The following is a 14,388-nucleotide window of genomic DNA, read 5'->3' on the forward strand; positions in this document are numbered from 1 at the left end:
TGGCCGGGGCGACAGACAGCTGAGGAGGGACAATAGTGGACGGGCTCAGCTGGCCTTCAGCCTTTTTAAGCAAAAGCATCAGAAGTGCCAGGAGATGGAAAGGCAGGGCCACACACGCTGATGTGGCTCAGGATGCCACCCAGGGCGCTAACCAGAGGTGGGCCCCACACACTGGCATTGTAGGAAGGCCACCATGAATTATCTTAGTCACCTTCTAAGCAAATGAAGCCCTGGTAGTTAAGAGCTCAGGCTGCTAACCCAAACTTTGGCAGTTCAAATCCACCAGCTGCTCCTTGGAAACACTGTGAGGCAGTTCTACTCTGTCCTATAGGGTCGATTGACTCAATGGCAATGGGTTTTTTTTATTAAGCAGATGCTAATTCAGTACTGTCCAGGGTAGGACTATGTAGGACTCCAGGTTATACACAGAGGAGCAAGGTGATCTCTGCGTACAGAAAGCTGGACCCTTAGTTAGGTGAGGTAAGATGGCACAAAATTTGACACTTGTTTGGAACACTAATTAGAATTACATCTACGCACACATACACACACACACACACACACACACACACACGTACTAAGGAGCCCTGGTGACACAGTGGTTAAAGTACTTGACTGCAAACTGAAAGGTCGGCAGTTCGAACCCACCAGTTGCTCCTCGGGAGAAAGATGTGGCAGCCTGCTTTCGTAAAGATGACAGCCTTGGAAACACTATGGGGCAGTTCGCAACAACATGTACACACACACACACGCATACATGCACACATGGAGACATATCACTTGAATTGTAACTGCGTCTCCCCAAAGGACATGTTGAAATCCTAACACTTGAACCTGCAAATCTGACCCTTTTGGAAATAGTGGTTTTCCTTTGTTCTGTTAACAAGGGCATAGCAGAGTAAGGTGGGCCCTAAACCTAATCCCCTCTGAATGGCATCCTATAGGAAGAGCAGAGTCCACACAGAGGCACACACGGGGAAGAGACCATGTGACAATGAGACAGTTGCATCTACAAGCAGCGAAGGAACACCAAGGATGGTGGGCAGCCACCAGAAACCAGGACAGAGGCCCACAGGGGGAATCACCACAGCCGAGACCCTGATTTGAACTTTTAGCCTCCAGAACTGTGAGAAAATTAATTTCTGTTCTTTAAAGCCATCTACTTTGTGGCATTTTTTTGTTATGGCAGCTCTAGATAACTAAGATACACGTACATATACATAGACACACACACACACACACACACACACGGACTCACTTTTTTAAAAATGACCTGTTGGTGGTTCTATCTGCTTACTGACTGAGGCTGCTCAAAGGCAGACAAACACTTGATCACTGAGTTAAACATTGAGGCTATTATAAAAATGCTTTTTAAACAAATTTAAGTACTGAGTAAAAATGTAATTTGCTTTAGTTAAAAAAAATATCACTTATGTACAGGAAAGACAGAGAATTGCAAATATTTTAAAAATATTTTGAGTTAGACTGTAAGGTCATCTCGTTTGGAATTTGGCTGCCTTGGTTGGTCATCGGAATTGGGGTTCCCTATTTCTGAATGCATCCCTGGGGGATGCAAACAGTTAGTACCCACTCGGCTGCTAACCTGAGGGCTGGAGGTTCTCGCCCACCCAGAGGTGCCTTGGAAGAAAGGTCTGGTGATCCATTTCCAAACAACCAAGTTTTTGGTTAGCAGCCGAGCGTGTTAACTGTTTGCGCCACCCAGGGACTCCAGAGTCTTTACTAGGCTCCTTAACCTCCTTACTGTCTCCCCCAGGGGTGAGGACAGGTGTGGGCAGGCACAGAAAGGCCTGTCCCGTGTCATCCCCTCTCTTATCTTTCCTCTGTACCTCTTTTCCGGTGCCTCTACTTCAAAATTTCTCCCTTCTCATTGGCCCAAGGACCACGGATCTTTACAGCTGCGAGCGGATACCAGTAGTTGTGGAGGGAGGAGATACCTAGCTCTGCTTGCCTGAAGTTCCACAGACCTGCCAAGGTAACAGATACGGAAACGCGGGGATTTCACAGAAAAGGCCCGCTGGTTTCAGTTGCTAAAAACTGCACAGTGAGCAAGACGACGTGCAAAACAACGCAGCCCAAACCTTGGGCCTGATATTTATTCTTTGAAGTGTGTTGTATAAACAGTGGGTTCTGTAGCACCCAGGCTTAATTACCTTCCTGCAGGTCACCCCAGCTTTTGGCCATCATTCTGGTAACTGTTGGCCAAGTCACTATGCTTGTGTGAATTTGACTTTAAAAGAATAACACAAATGAGTGAACACATTTGTGTAGTGTTTGGTTGAGAGAGGTAGAGAGGGATTGCAGGATAGCTGGCGAAGAATATTGAATATACCATGAACTGCCAGAAGAACAAACAAATCCGTCTTGGAAGAAGTACAGCTAGAATGCTCCTTAGAAGCAAGGACTTTGTCTCACATACTTTGGACATGTTATCAAGAGGGATCAGCCCTTAGAGAAGGACATCATGCTTGATAAGATAGAGGGTCAGAGGAAAAATCTCTATGAGATGGACTGACACAGTGTTTACAACAATGGGTTCAAACATAGCAACAAATGTGAGGATGGTGCAGGACCAGGCAGTGTTTTGTTCTTTGTAAAAGGGTTGCTATGAGTCGGAATTGACATGACAGCACCTAACAACAACAACATCATTAAAACAGGAAGTAGAGTCAAGTTTGTTTTCCTTCTATAGGTCCGTAATACAGCCTGTGCAATACCAGAAAAAACAAATCTGTTCCTGTTGCGTTGACTCATAGCAGCCTGTAGGACAGAGTAGAAATGCCACACAGTTTCCAAGGCTGTAATCTTTACAGAAGCAGACTGCCATATCTGCCTCGGACTGGCTGGAATCATTGGCTTTTTAGTTAAAAGTCAAGCCCTTAACCACCAGGTCACCAGGGGCTATGCAATAGCAAAGCTTATCGCTGCGACCCCTCTCCTCTAAAGGAAGAATAGACAATGCCAGAATTGAGAGAGGGCTTTAGATTCACCTAGACCAACGTGTTCATTTTGTACATAGGGAAACTGGGACACAAATTGTTTAAACAAATTCCCCAAATTACCGAGCTGACAGAACCAGGACCATCCAATACTCATTTCTCATCCCACTTCCCTCCTGGTCCACCCTACAAATCCCCTCCTTTCTCTCTCTCTCCCTACCCTCCCTCTTCACTCTTACCTCCAGGGCTTTGAACCAGTTCCGTTCTGGTTCCAACCATTGCTGAGAATTTGCAGTTCTAGTAAGTTCCCAGGTGATGCCAATGCTGCTGCTTAGGGACCAATTCTGAGAACCACTAGTAGAGGAGTGGTTCTCAAAACTTATTATACTTAAGAATCACCTGGGGATCTTGTTAGATTCTTCAAAGCCCTGGTCACCTCCTCCTCCTTCAAAAGAACTTGATGGACTGTCCTTGCTCCAAAGACAGACCAGAATGAAGCAGCAGAGCGCTCATATTCTCTCTCTCTCTCTAACACGCGCGCACACGTACACACACACACACTTTCTCTCCCTCCTCTTCCTCCTTCTTCTGTCTCTCTCTCATCAACATCAACTTAAGGAAAGGAATATGGATAAAATAAATGATCTATAAAGCAGCTGTTCGTGCCAACTTGCAGCTCAAATGAAATGAGGGTATTATCGGTGGCTTTTAGTTACCCAGCAGCAGACGGGTGCTCCTGAGGACTTGTCAGCAGGACCAGGAGAGGGAAGGGCTTGCTGACTGATGGGGCAACATTCTTCAGTCAAATGCGTTCTCAGAGAAAAGAGCCGTGGTATCACATTTTTTTTTCCCCCTGCTGTTGTTTCTAATTAAGCTTTCAAAGAATTAAAGTAAAACAACATGTGGGGACCATGGGTGACTTTATTACCAGACGTTCTGAAGAACCAAGATGTAGGAGAGGCCAAAGGAAGTGAACGTAGCCAGGGCACAGCGCAGCACACGCTGCTGTACACGGGTCCTGAAGGCACTGCACCAGAGCACTTACTGTGTGATCCTTCTTATTGAAGGCTGAAGCATGGATGTGACATTAGAGAACGTGTTTTGATTTTTTTTCTCCAAAGTGATGGGGTGAGTGATGGTCTGGGTTAAAAGCAGCCCACAGATATAATTATGACAAGCAGCTAGTCACTTAGCCTCTCTGAGTTTCATGGGTACCCCCTCCCCCGATTTATAAAGTGGAGGAATAGAATTCGATGACCTCTAAGGCCCCTTCTAGCTCAGACATTTCAAATCTATAAACACAAAGCCACCTGCCTCACGTGGGCATTAAACTATAATGTTGCCTCATTAGCCATCTGTTCTAATCGGCCCAAAGAAGAGGGGAAAGTAGAGGCGTCATCTGACGTGTAGGCACCAAGAAAGCTAAGAAATGACTCGGCCTAAATCCCCTTCCTCAGTAAAGATTTTAGTTTGCTACGTGGATTACACCTCGACATAAAGAAAACAAAAATCCTCACAACTGGACCAATAAGCGAAATCATGATAAAAAGTTGTCAAGGGTTTCATTTTACTTGGATCCACAGTCAACACCCATGGAAGTAGCAGTCAAGAAATCAAAAGACACGTTGCACTGGGCAAATCTGCTGCAAAAAAAAAAAATTTTTTTTTTTTTTTTAAGGGCCTCTTTAAAGTGTTGAAAAGCAAAGATGTCACCTTGAGGACTAAGGTGCGCCTGACCCAAGCCGTGGTGTTTTCAATCACCTTATATGCATGTGAAAGCTGGACAATAAGGAAGACTGAAGAAGAGTTGACAGCTTTGAGTTGTGGTGTTGCCGAAGAATACTGAATATACCATGGACTGCCAAAAGAACGAACAAATCTGTCTTGAAAGAGTATGACCAGAATGCTCCTTAGAAGCAAGGATACCAAGACTATGTCTCACATACTTTGGACATGTTGTCAGGAGGGATCAGATCCTGGAGGACATCATGCTCGGTAAAGTAGGGGGTCAGCAAAAGACCCTCAAGGAGATGGCTTGACACAGTGGCTGCAACAATGGGCTCAAGCATAGCAACAATTGTGAGGATGGTGAGGGACCAGTCAGTGTTTCCTTCTGTTGTCCACAGGGTCTCTATGAGTTGGAACCGACTCGAGGGCATCTAACAACAACATGTGGCTGCAAAGGACGGCTGGCGGTGCGCTGGTTAAGCATTTGGCTGCTAACAAAAAGGTTTGCAGTCAGAATCCACCAGGTGCTCCTTTGGGGCAGTTCTACTCTGGGACAGTTCTACTCTGTCCTATACGGTTGCCATGAGTGGGAATCGACTGAATGGCAATGCGTACGTGGCTGCAAAGGAGTCCTGGTGCTGCAGCTAAGCTGCTAATAAAAAGGCGGGAGGTTCAAACCAGTGTCTCTGCAGTAGAGAGATGAGGCAATCTGCTTCCTTAAAGATTACAGCCTTGGAAACCCTGGGGGGCAGTTTTACTCTGTCTTATAGGGTCGCTATGAGTTGGAATTGACTCAACAGCAATGAGTTTGCTACGTGGCTGCAAACCCCACTGCTTCTAACTTCCTAGTCTACTGATATTTAATTTTAAATCAAATGAAACATAAATGAGCTAGCTTTGAGCAGATACTCCTCTAGAGCTCTGTCTGCAGCTCTCTTAAACGGATTCTGGATTGTTAGTGAGAAAGAATCACATTAAACTCACCTGCACACCCCAGGTACTAAGACTCCTGGAAGAGACGTGGCACACCATCTTGTCTCAACATGAAAATCTGACATCTTTTGAAGAAGACCGAGGGTATAAGTTGGGGTTTTTATTGGAGTCTCTCTTCTTAAATAGAACAAGCAGTCGTGGCAGGGAGTGTTCGGAGTTAACCCAGGCAATGTTCAGACTGAATCAAGTCTAGATGTTTTTACACAGGCAAGATTTTAGGCTGCTGGTGCTTAAAAAACATTTTTTTTTTTTTTAATTAAGGGCACAAAAGCCTACAGAAAGAGGCAACATCCTGTGTAAAAAATGATGCCCTATTCTCAGAGCTAATTACAAGTGTAATCTGTGCGGAACAAGACTTACCTGGGAAGCTTCATTCATTCGTTCATTTCTCCAACCACGAATTTTGAGTGCAAAAGCCACTGTAGCATCAGGTGTAGGTACTATGACTATAAAGTGAGTAAAAGACGGTGCCTCAGCCCAAGGGACTCATTGTCTAATAGGGAGTAAATCTGCACTGGGCATACACCTTCCATAACACAGACATTAGGGATGGAAAGCACCATTTGTCTGTTGGTTTGTCATACAGTGGGGGCTAGATATTGCTGTGATGCTGGGAGCTATGCCCATGATGGACAGGCTTCAGTGGAATTTCCAGACTAAGACAGACTAAGAAGAAATGCCTGGAGATCTATTTCCAAAAACCAGCCAATGAAAACACTATGGATAACAACAGAATATCATCCAATATAGTAGTGGCATCGCTAGGGGGATGGGAAGTGTGGAACTGCACCCCATGACACTGTCAGAGGGGATGACAACGAAATGACCCCAGGGTCTGTAGTGGTGGCAGTGGCAGCAGGTGGGCAATGCCTGGAGATGGGGCAGCCAAGGCAGTGACATCACTAGGGTTGCTGTCACCTGTCACCCAGTGCAGTAACTTGTCACCTCCCCAACCTCTGACACCCACCAGTCAGGGTGCAGCAGCCTCTGAGCTGGCCGATGGTAGCGGGACGGAGCTGCATGTGGGGCGGGGCGGACGCAGTGCAGCCCTTGGCCTTGCTGGGGGAGGGGAGTACGGTGGGGCGGGCCACATCATCCACCCTGGGCAGGGGTATGTGACACCATGAGTTACCACACCGGGTGGCACCAACCCTAATGACACCGCTGCAGTATAGCACTGGCAGATGAGCCCCCTAGGGTGGAAGGCACTCAGAACACACAGAGGCCGCCACAGCGGATTCCAGCACACCAGCAACGGTGAAGATGGCCCTGGACCAGGCAACATTTGGTTCTGTTGCACATGGGGTCACCACGGGCTGGAGCCAGCTCTATGGCAGCTAACAGCGGATAGCAGGTGCCATATAAACACTGTTGTTGTTGTTAGGTGCTGTCACCAGCTATTCTGATTTGCCTAGAGACTCTGGGTTGGAGCACAAAGGGTTGATGTCTTCCTGGGCCTCAAAACCAAGAGTCATCCCATTATTGGAGGACAGATTCTGGCCACCGTGTCCTTTACTGGGGTCACAGCGTTAGAAGATGAGGAAGGGTGTGCTGATTGACAGGGAGGCTGCAGGAGAGATCATTTTCCAGGGGCAGGCAGTGGTTGCCATGGTTTCCAACTGGCAGCGACTGCAAGGTCAATTCCTTGAAAATACTTCAGTGCTGATAGCAGCAGGGTGATCCCTCCATGCCCCTAATCACTTCTCCCACACCGAGACAGACTGCTCCACAGTCCTCACGGGCAGGGCGGCAGGAGAAATCACGGTGAATCGCAATCAGGGAGCACAGCGGGCCAGCTGACCAGCACCCAGGAAGTCAAATCCAGCCATTTCCCCAGGGGCGCCCCAACAGGGAAGTGTCGCTTTGAGAATGTTATTTTTAATAACCACAGGAGAACACAGCATTTTCTGGCGAGACCAGGGTCTACCTTGATAAAGATCACTGGGGACAGCGTTTACTGTTTGAAATTTTAGGTTTGCTCTCTGGTGATCTGTTTGTACTTCCCAGGAGAAACCGCAATGCGCGCACAAAAAAAGCTGTGGTAAAATTCCACAGCCTCACTCACCGTCTGACTTAACTTGGGGCCGCCTGCCCCCCAGCCTGCGTGTGCTTCACCCTCAGATCAAAGGCCCATCCTCCTGCATTGAGCTCCTCGGACATTTCCGGCTACAAGATCGATGAACCATTTTCCTGTATACAGTGGCTCAAGTCGTTTCGGGAAGCCTCTCCCCTGGGGAAGGGGATTACGTACGTTCAGGGGGGCGGGCGTTCTCCAGGGCAGCAGCCTCCCCACAGGTACTCCGCGTGCTGGGGCAGCTCCATCAGGCAGGCTCCAAAACCTCCGTGTTCATCGTGGGCCGGCTGGGGAGTCATTTTAGACACCAGCTAAAAGATGCAATTTCTCCACTACACACAGGTTCTGCCTAACGGAGCCAAATGCAGAAAAAACAACCGGCAACAATTCAGAACGCGCCACTACAAACTGACCGGTCATTCAGATGCTTTGGATGGAGTCTCTGGGTAGCACACATGGTTAAGTGCTTGACCGTGCCAAAAGGTTGGCGGTTCGAACCCACCCAGAGGCACCACAGAAGAAAGGCCTGGTGATCTACTTTTGAAAGGTCACAGCCTCGCAAAACCCCACGGAGCTGTGCTACTCCGCACACAGGGGTTGCCAGGCGTCAGGTTCCACCTGGAGGCAACTAACAACAGAGAAGCTAAACCAAGGTTGTTTCCTTCTGTGGCCCCAATACTCCCCAGCGTGTTTCCTCCTTTTTCAAAATGGGCAACTGAGAGCTTAACATAACTAAGGCCGTGATAAACCTATAAGTTGTTCTTCCTCTGCCTGCCTCCTCACATACTTCTGTTAATGACTTTGTTTTGACCAAATGTTAAGGACTTTGTTCTTTGCTTTAAACTGATGCAAATAACCTCTTGTTCTGTCCGGACCACCTGTGGCCTACAACCCCCACAGGAAAGTTGGAGCCCAGGTATCAGATATGTATATCTTTAGCCTAATAAAGAAATGTCTGGCAGGGGACTACAAAGACACCTGTAACCCTTGTCAGATTCTACATAAGCTCTAATGTAAAACTGCTCTTTGGGACCCCACAGAGACAGCCTGTGTTGCTGCCGGTCCCCGGTGATGTATGCACCTCCTTAATAAACTTTCTCACTCTTTCGGACTTGGAGTATGTTTCATTGGCTCGACTGCTCCAGGACACGGACCCTCATCAGGTAACAGCAGCATAATGCTTTTTTTTTTTTCTAGCAAAGCCAGGCCCTAGCCATCTGTTCCCTAAGCTGTATTAAATAATATTTCTTCAAATATAGTCTGTCTATGCAATGGAATATTTCTCAGCCATAAAGAGAAATGAAGTCCTGATACATGCGACAACATGGACGAACCCTGAAAACATTACGCCGAGTGAATTAAGTCAGACACAAAAAGTTAAGTATTGTATGATTCCACTCGTACCAAATACCTAAAACAGGCAAATGCGCAGAGACCAAAGTTTATAAGTGGTTACCAGGGGCAGGAGGGAGGGGGACCGGGGAGCCACTGTTCAGGAAGCAGTGAGCAGCTGTTGATGGTGATGGGAAACTCGGCACTGGATATTGGCGATGCTTGCACAGCATGACGACTGTGACTGATTGCAGAAAGTACCCAATCAGTGGAGTGTTCACACTAATTAAATCTTAGGGACAATATTAGGAGCACTGAAGAAATTATTTAGAAAATGTAAACAACCTGGGTTATTCATGCCAAACAATTTGACGTGCCCCTCCCCCACCCACACACACTTAGCCTAAATACTTTTCTCAAAAGCAGCTATTTCAATAAAAATTATTTGTAAAACTGTCAAATCCCCGCTTTTACGTTCCAGTATAGTCACGGCTTGGTCACCATCCATCCATTATTGGGAGAGTCAGTCACACACACACACACACACACACACACTCTTTACAAGGCCTGAATCCTTCCACAAGAGTGGGGTGGAGGAGGGGCTCCCAAGGAAAAGGGGAAAACATTCTTAAAATGAAGTCATTTTCAAACAAGCCTGCTCAGCTGCCTGCTGGGACACCCATCAGCGTAGACCTCAGGACCCTACTCTGGGAGGGGTGGCTCTGAAGCCATTAACATTGACCCTGCAGCGTCCAACCCTCCCCCGGGGGAGGCTGCCTCTCCCCATTAGCAGCTGGGGGTGCAACCAAACTAACAGAGGGTCCCGAGGTTGTGACATGACGTGGGCTGCTAAGCCGGGCACTCAGTTGGCGTGGGTCCACCCAGCCCTTGCCTTGGTCCCCACACCTAAAGCTCTGTGACACCCTGAAGTCAGCCCCTACGCCCCCGTGTCTGTCCCAAAAGAAAACCACTCACAGGAACAGGGACCAGTAGGCGGAGGACAGCCATAGGGAGAAGGGGGAGCCGAGTCTGGGGTCCCTGCGGGGTCTGCACAGCTCCACGAGGGAGAAGGGGAGGCCGAGTCCGGGGCCCCTGCGGGGTCTGCACAGCTCCACGAGGGAGAAGGGGAGGCCGAGTCCGGGGCCCCTGCGGGGTCTGCACAGCTCCATGGGGGAGAAGGGGAGGTCGAGGCACTAGGTGGGCCGGCACAAGGGCTGGAGGGGGAGGCATAGTGTGTGCACGGACTGCAAAAAAAAAAAAAATCCAACACCCCGTTGCCTTTCCCTTTCGCATCAAGGGGCACATTTACATTTCAGAGTAAAGCGGGTTACAAGGAGGGTAGCTGGGGGCGGGGGGGGGGGGCGCACGTCCCTGCTCCGGCGGCGGATGAAAGCCTTTGATAGGGTGCGGGGCGAGCAAATGTGAAACGCGCCTGCGCAGGGGCTCAGGCCGGGGCCCCAGCGCGCGGGCGGCGGCAGGCGGGAAATCCGGGCCTGGATCCGCACGACTGGAACAGACCGCCGGCGCAGCTCCCGGGAAAACCCGGACTGACGTTTCGGGAGCGACACGGGCGCTGCATCCAGTCCCCTGGCCCCTGACAGCCAGGCTTGGGCACTCACACGCACACACCCGAGAGCCCGCCCGCGGTGGGAACCTGGGAGGGGCCGTACAAGCTGTTCAGAATATTTTAGGAGGCAGAAGATTCTTCTAGCTTGGTAGTGTGAAATCCCTTATTTATGGCTCCCATTCAGGCCCAGGGTTGCACACAATTCGCCTTTCTAAGCGGTCGAACTCATGAATGTTGATCTTGCAAACCAGCCTGGCCCTGGCGGCTTTTGTTCCCCGGGCTGACAGCAGGGCCCGCCTTCTCCCCAGCACGTTCCCGGCCTCCGAAAGCAGAGAGGCGTGCCCCGCCCGTGCGCCCCGGGGTCTCCGGCAACAATGGGGGCTTGTCTGCTGGGCCCCACAGCAGCGTCCTGCCGAGAGGCCCCGGAGAAGTCCTCCAGACAAGTGGTCCCGACGGGAGGAGGGCGCCTGATGGAGGGCTTTGGGAGCCTCAGACCCTCGCCCTGGGACCTAGTGGGCGCCCTTGCCCAGGCGCGGGCTCCCAGGACAGAAGCAGGGAGCGCAGAGAGGAGGCCAAGCCAGGCGGGCGGTTGTGGGCCTGAAATAAGGAGATCAGAGCAGGGAGGAGGGTGCCAACTCAATCCACAGAAGCCATCAATAAAGCAGTTTTGCTAAGAGCCAAGCAGGTCGTTGGCTTTTCCAGTGGGCTCCGTGGTCGGATACGATGCTTTTCACTAATGTGAGTGAGTTAATGTTTATAAAATGCTCGTGGCTCTGGAGGAATAGGTGCTAACTGCAGGCCAAATACATGTATTGGAGTGTTTTGTGATGGATGTGAAAGCTGACTGAAATGAGAATACAAGCACACACATCCTCACTCTGAGGAATCCAGACTCATGAATAAAGATACTCATGCCGAATTTAAATTTTACCGTGACATGCTCTCCAAGCAGGTCTTTGTAACTGAAACAACTCGTTGGCCTTACCTGTGTGATCTCCCACTACGCGTTAGGAGCTCTTGCAGTGTTGGGGCTGGGAGAAGGATATGTTTACATATAGAAGTCTGTGTCTTAAAAAAAATGATCATGGTTGCTTGATACAGAATGTGTAACTAAGGTGGTCAGGATTCCTGACAGTTTAGCAGTTGCCGCTGAGTTGACTGACTCACAGCGACCTCATATGTGTCAGAGTAGAACTGTGTTCCATAGGGTTTTCAATAGCTGATTTTTCTGGGCCTAGATCGCCAGGCCTTTCTTCCAAGTTACCACTGGGTGAACTGGAACACCCAATCTTTCGGTTAGCAGCGTTCATCAACCGTTTGCACCCCTCAGGGACTCCTAGGATGCCTGCAAACTTTTCCTGCTTCTCTTCCTCCCCCTACCTCTCAGCTTACACACCCGTGCTCTCCACCTCTGTGACTGGTGAACCAGCTGCCTTGGGGTCCCAGCAAACAGGAGTACTGATTCTTGGCATTTCTTAACCGACTTTCAGCTCTTTCCTGTTACCCTGACAACCGCAGACCTCACTAGAGAGAAGACTACAAAGGATGGTTGAAGCCCGGTTTTCCCAAGAAGCAGGATGGCCAGCATGTCCGTTTTGGGTTTGCATGAATTTCACAGAGAGAGGGATATGGTAAACCAGGCTCTGAAGAGGAAGAATCTCATCTCTGAGCCACTATCCACCCTTTTCCCGTCAGTAATACATTCCAATCTGAGAGCCCAGTGGTCGGTAAAATGAAGCAGATAAAGACTCCAAAGACTAAGCCAAACCATTGCCACGAAGTCGATTCTGACTCATAGTGACCCTATAGGACAGAGTAGAACTGCCCCTAGGGTTTCCAAGGCTGTAAATCTTTACAGAAGCAGACTGCCACATCTTCCTCCCATGGAGCAGCTGGTGGGTTTCAACTGCCAACCTGTCAGTTAGCAGCCGAGCTGTTTAACTACTGCACCACCAGGGCTACAGCCTAGGAAACCCTATGAAGCAGTTCCTCTGTGTCACATAGGGTCACTATGAGTCAGAATCGACTTGGCGGCACCCGATAATGACTTAGGCATCTGCCAGACGAACTTCCTCCTCTCTTCTTGTTTACCACCAGTTTTCGTTCTCTACTCTCCTTATGCTGTTCAAAAAAAATCATGATGAGGAAGTAGAAGGCATGACACTTAATGAGAAACGTCTGGGGGCTAAAACATCAAGGTTCGCTTTTTGGTTCTGTTCTAGTCCAGGGGGCCATCTAGAACAGGGATGGCAAACAGGGCTCATTTCACGTGTCAACTCCAACAAATTGCAAAAATAATAGCTAGAAAAAATTCCAAAGCCACACCTGGGCTTTGTGGGAGAGAGCATCCTGGCGGTTTAGTCATTTCTGCCACAGCGTGGGTTGGAGGGAGGAAGGGAGGGTTTGTGTCATCTGCCATCCAGGGTGGTGTTTCTCAAACTTGGCTGCCCTCATCTGCAAGCTTTTAAATCTACCAAACTCAGGCCACACCCCAGACCAATGACATCAGAAACTCTGGGAGTGAAACCAAGGCACCAGGATTTTTTAAAGTTCCTCAGGTAATTCTAATGGGCAGCCAAGTTCATGAGCTGCCGATCGACAGCAGTGTTTCTCAGCCTTTTATCATCATCCAGCCCGTCCGCCAGCGGCTTTTTGATATTTTTCCCCTGTGAAAATTTCATATAATATATATGCACTATTGTTCTGTGTGTATACCTGTGGTTTATACTTTAAAAAAGTAAGTTTTTTTCACTATCCAAGAACCAATTTTTGGCCCCTTGGAGGTGAGGTTGGATTCCTGGGTGGCGTAAATGGTTAAGCACTCAACTACTAACCAAAAGGTTGGCGGTCCGAACCCATTCAGAGATGCCTCAGAAGAAAGGCCTGGCTATCTCCTTCAGAAATTTCACAGCCTTGGAAACCCGATGGGGTGCAGTTCAACTCTGCAACACGCAGGGTCGCTGCGAGTTTCAGTCGACTTGGCAGCAACTGGTTTGTTTTGGGTTTTGGAGGTGATATTCCCCTGTTGAGAATGCATGGTTTAGAGAACAAGAATTAGGGTTTATAGGATTGCCTATCATGACAGAAATAACGCATGGTACCAACTGACATTTAGGACTGTTAACAGTTTACTCTGGGAAGGCAAAATACCGCTGTCAGCCCAACATTGGAGGTGTAACATTAAGCCTCGTGACCACGGATGCTGTTGGTTATGATGTTTAATAGTTTTCAGAAATAATTAAGGGATAACGTTAATTGAACAGGGAGGGCACTCTCCGATGGGATGGTCTCCTGCTGTTGGGTAAGTACCGAGGAGAAGAGGGAATGTTTCCTTTCCTAGCATGAGAAAATGTTTCTGCAGTAAATTAGTCCCGATTACGCAGTCATTATTTCTATTTTCCATTATTAACAAAGTCGATACTGTTTGTTTGTTTTCTGACGGAGTTTTTTGCCTTTTGGTGGTGTCTGTTCTCTTTACTCTGACTCATTTACTTAAGAAAAGTCTTAGCCTGAGTTTTAACCTAGAGGAGGACATTTATTTATCCCAAAACCACAGCATTTTATAATTATGCATTTCCACCTTTATTTTACAACTGACAAAAAACCTCAGTCGTTCTTAAAACACTTCAAATAAACCCAAGTTAAAAGGCTTAGATTAGTGAAAGGACATTGTTACAGGCTGGGAGGTTCTCATTATTCCCTTCCGTTTCCTTAAGTGCCCCTCCAGCCCCTGGCAG

At 48.5% G+C, this 14,388-nt stretch overlaps 1 long non-coding RNA gene across 1 annotated transcript in view; it reads right to left on the reverse strand.

Annotated features, from left to right (window-relative positions):
- The window catches only part of LOC126082829 (uncharacterized), a 41,715-nt gene extending 38,293 nt beyond the window's left edge, over nt 1-3,422 (reverse strand). The window contains exon 1 of the long non-coding RNA XR_007518662.1: nt 3,197-3,422. This is a non-coding gene — a long non-coding RNA (uncharacterized LOC126082829). The remainder of the gene's footprint in view (nt 1-3,196) is intronic.
- Between the last annotated feature and the right edge of the window lie 10,966 nt (nt 3,423-14,388).

The sequence above is a fragment of the Elephas maximus genome, chromosome 9, assembly GCF_024166365.1.
Source record: "Elephas maximus indicus isolate mEleMax1 chromosome 9, mEleMax1 primary haplotype, whole genome shotgun sequence".
NCBI lineage: Eukaryota > Metazoa > Chordata > Mammalia > Proboscidea > Elephantidae > Elephas > Elephas maximus.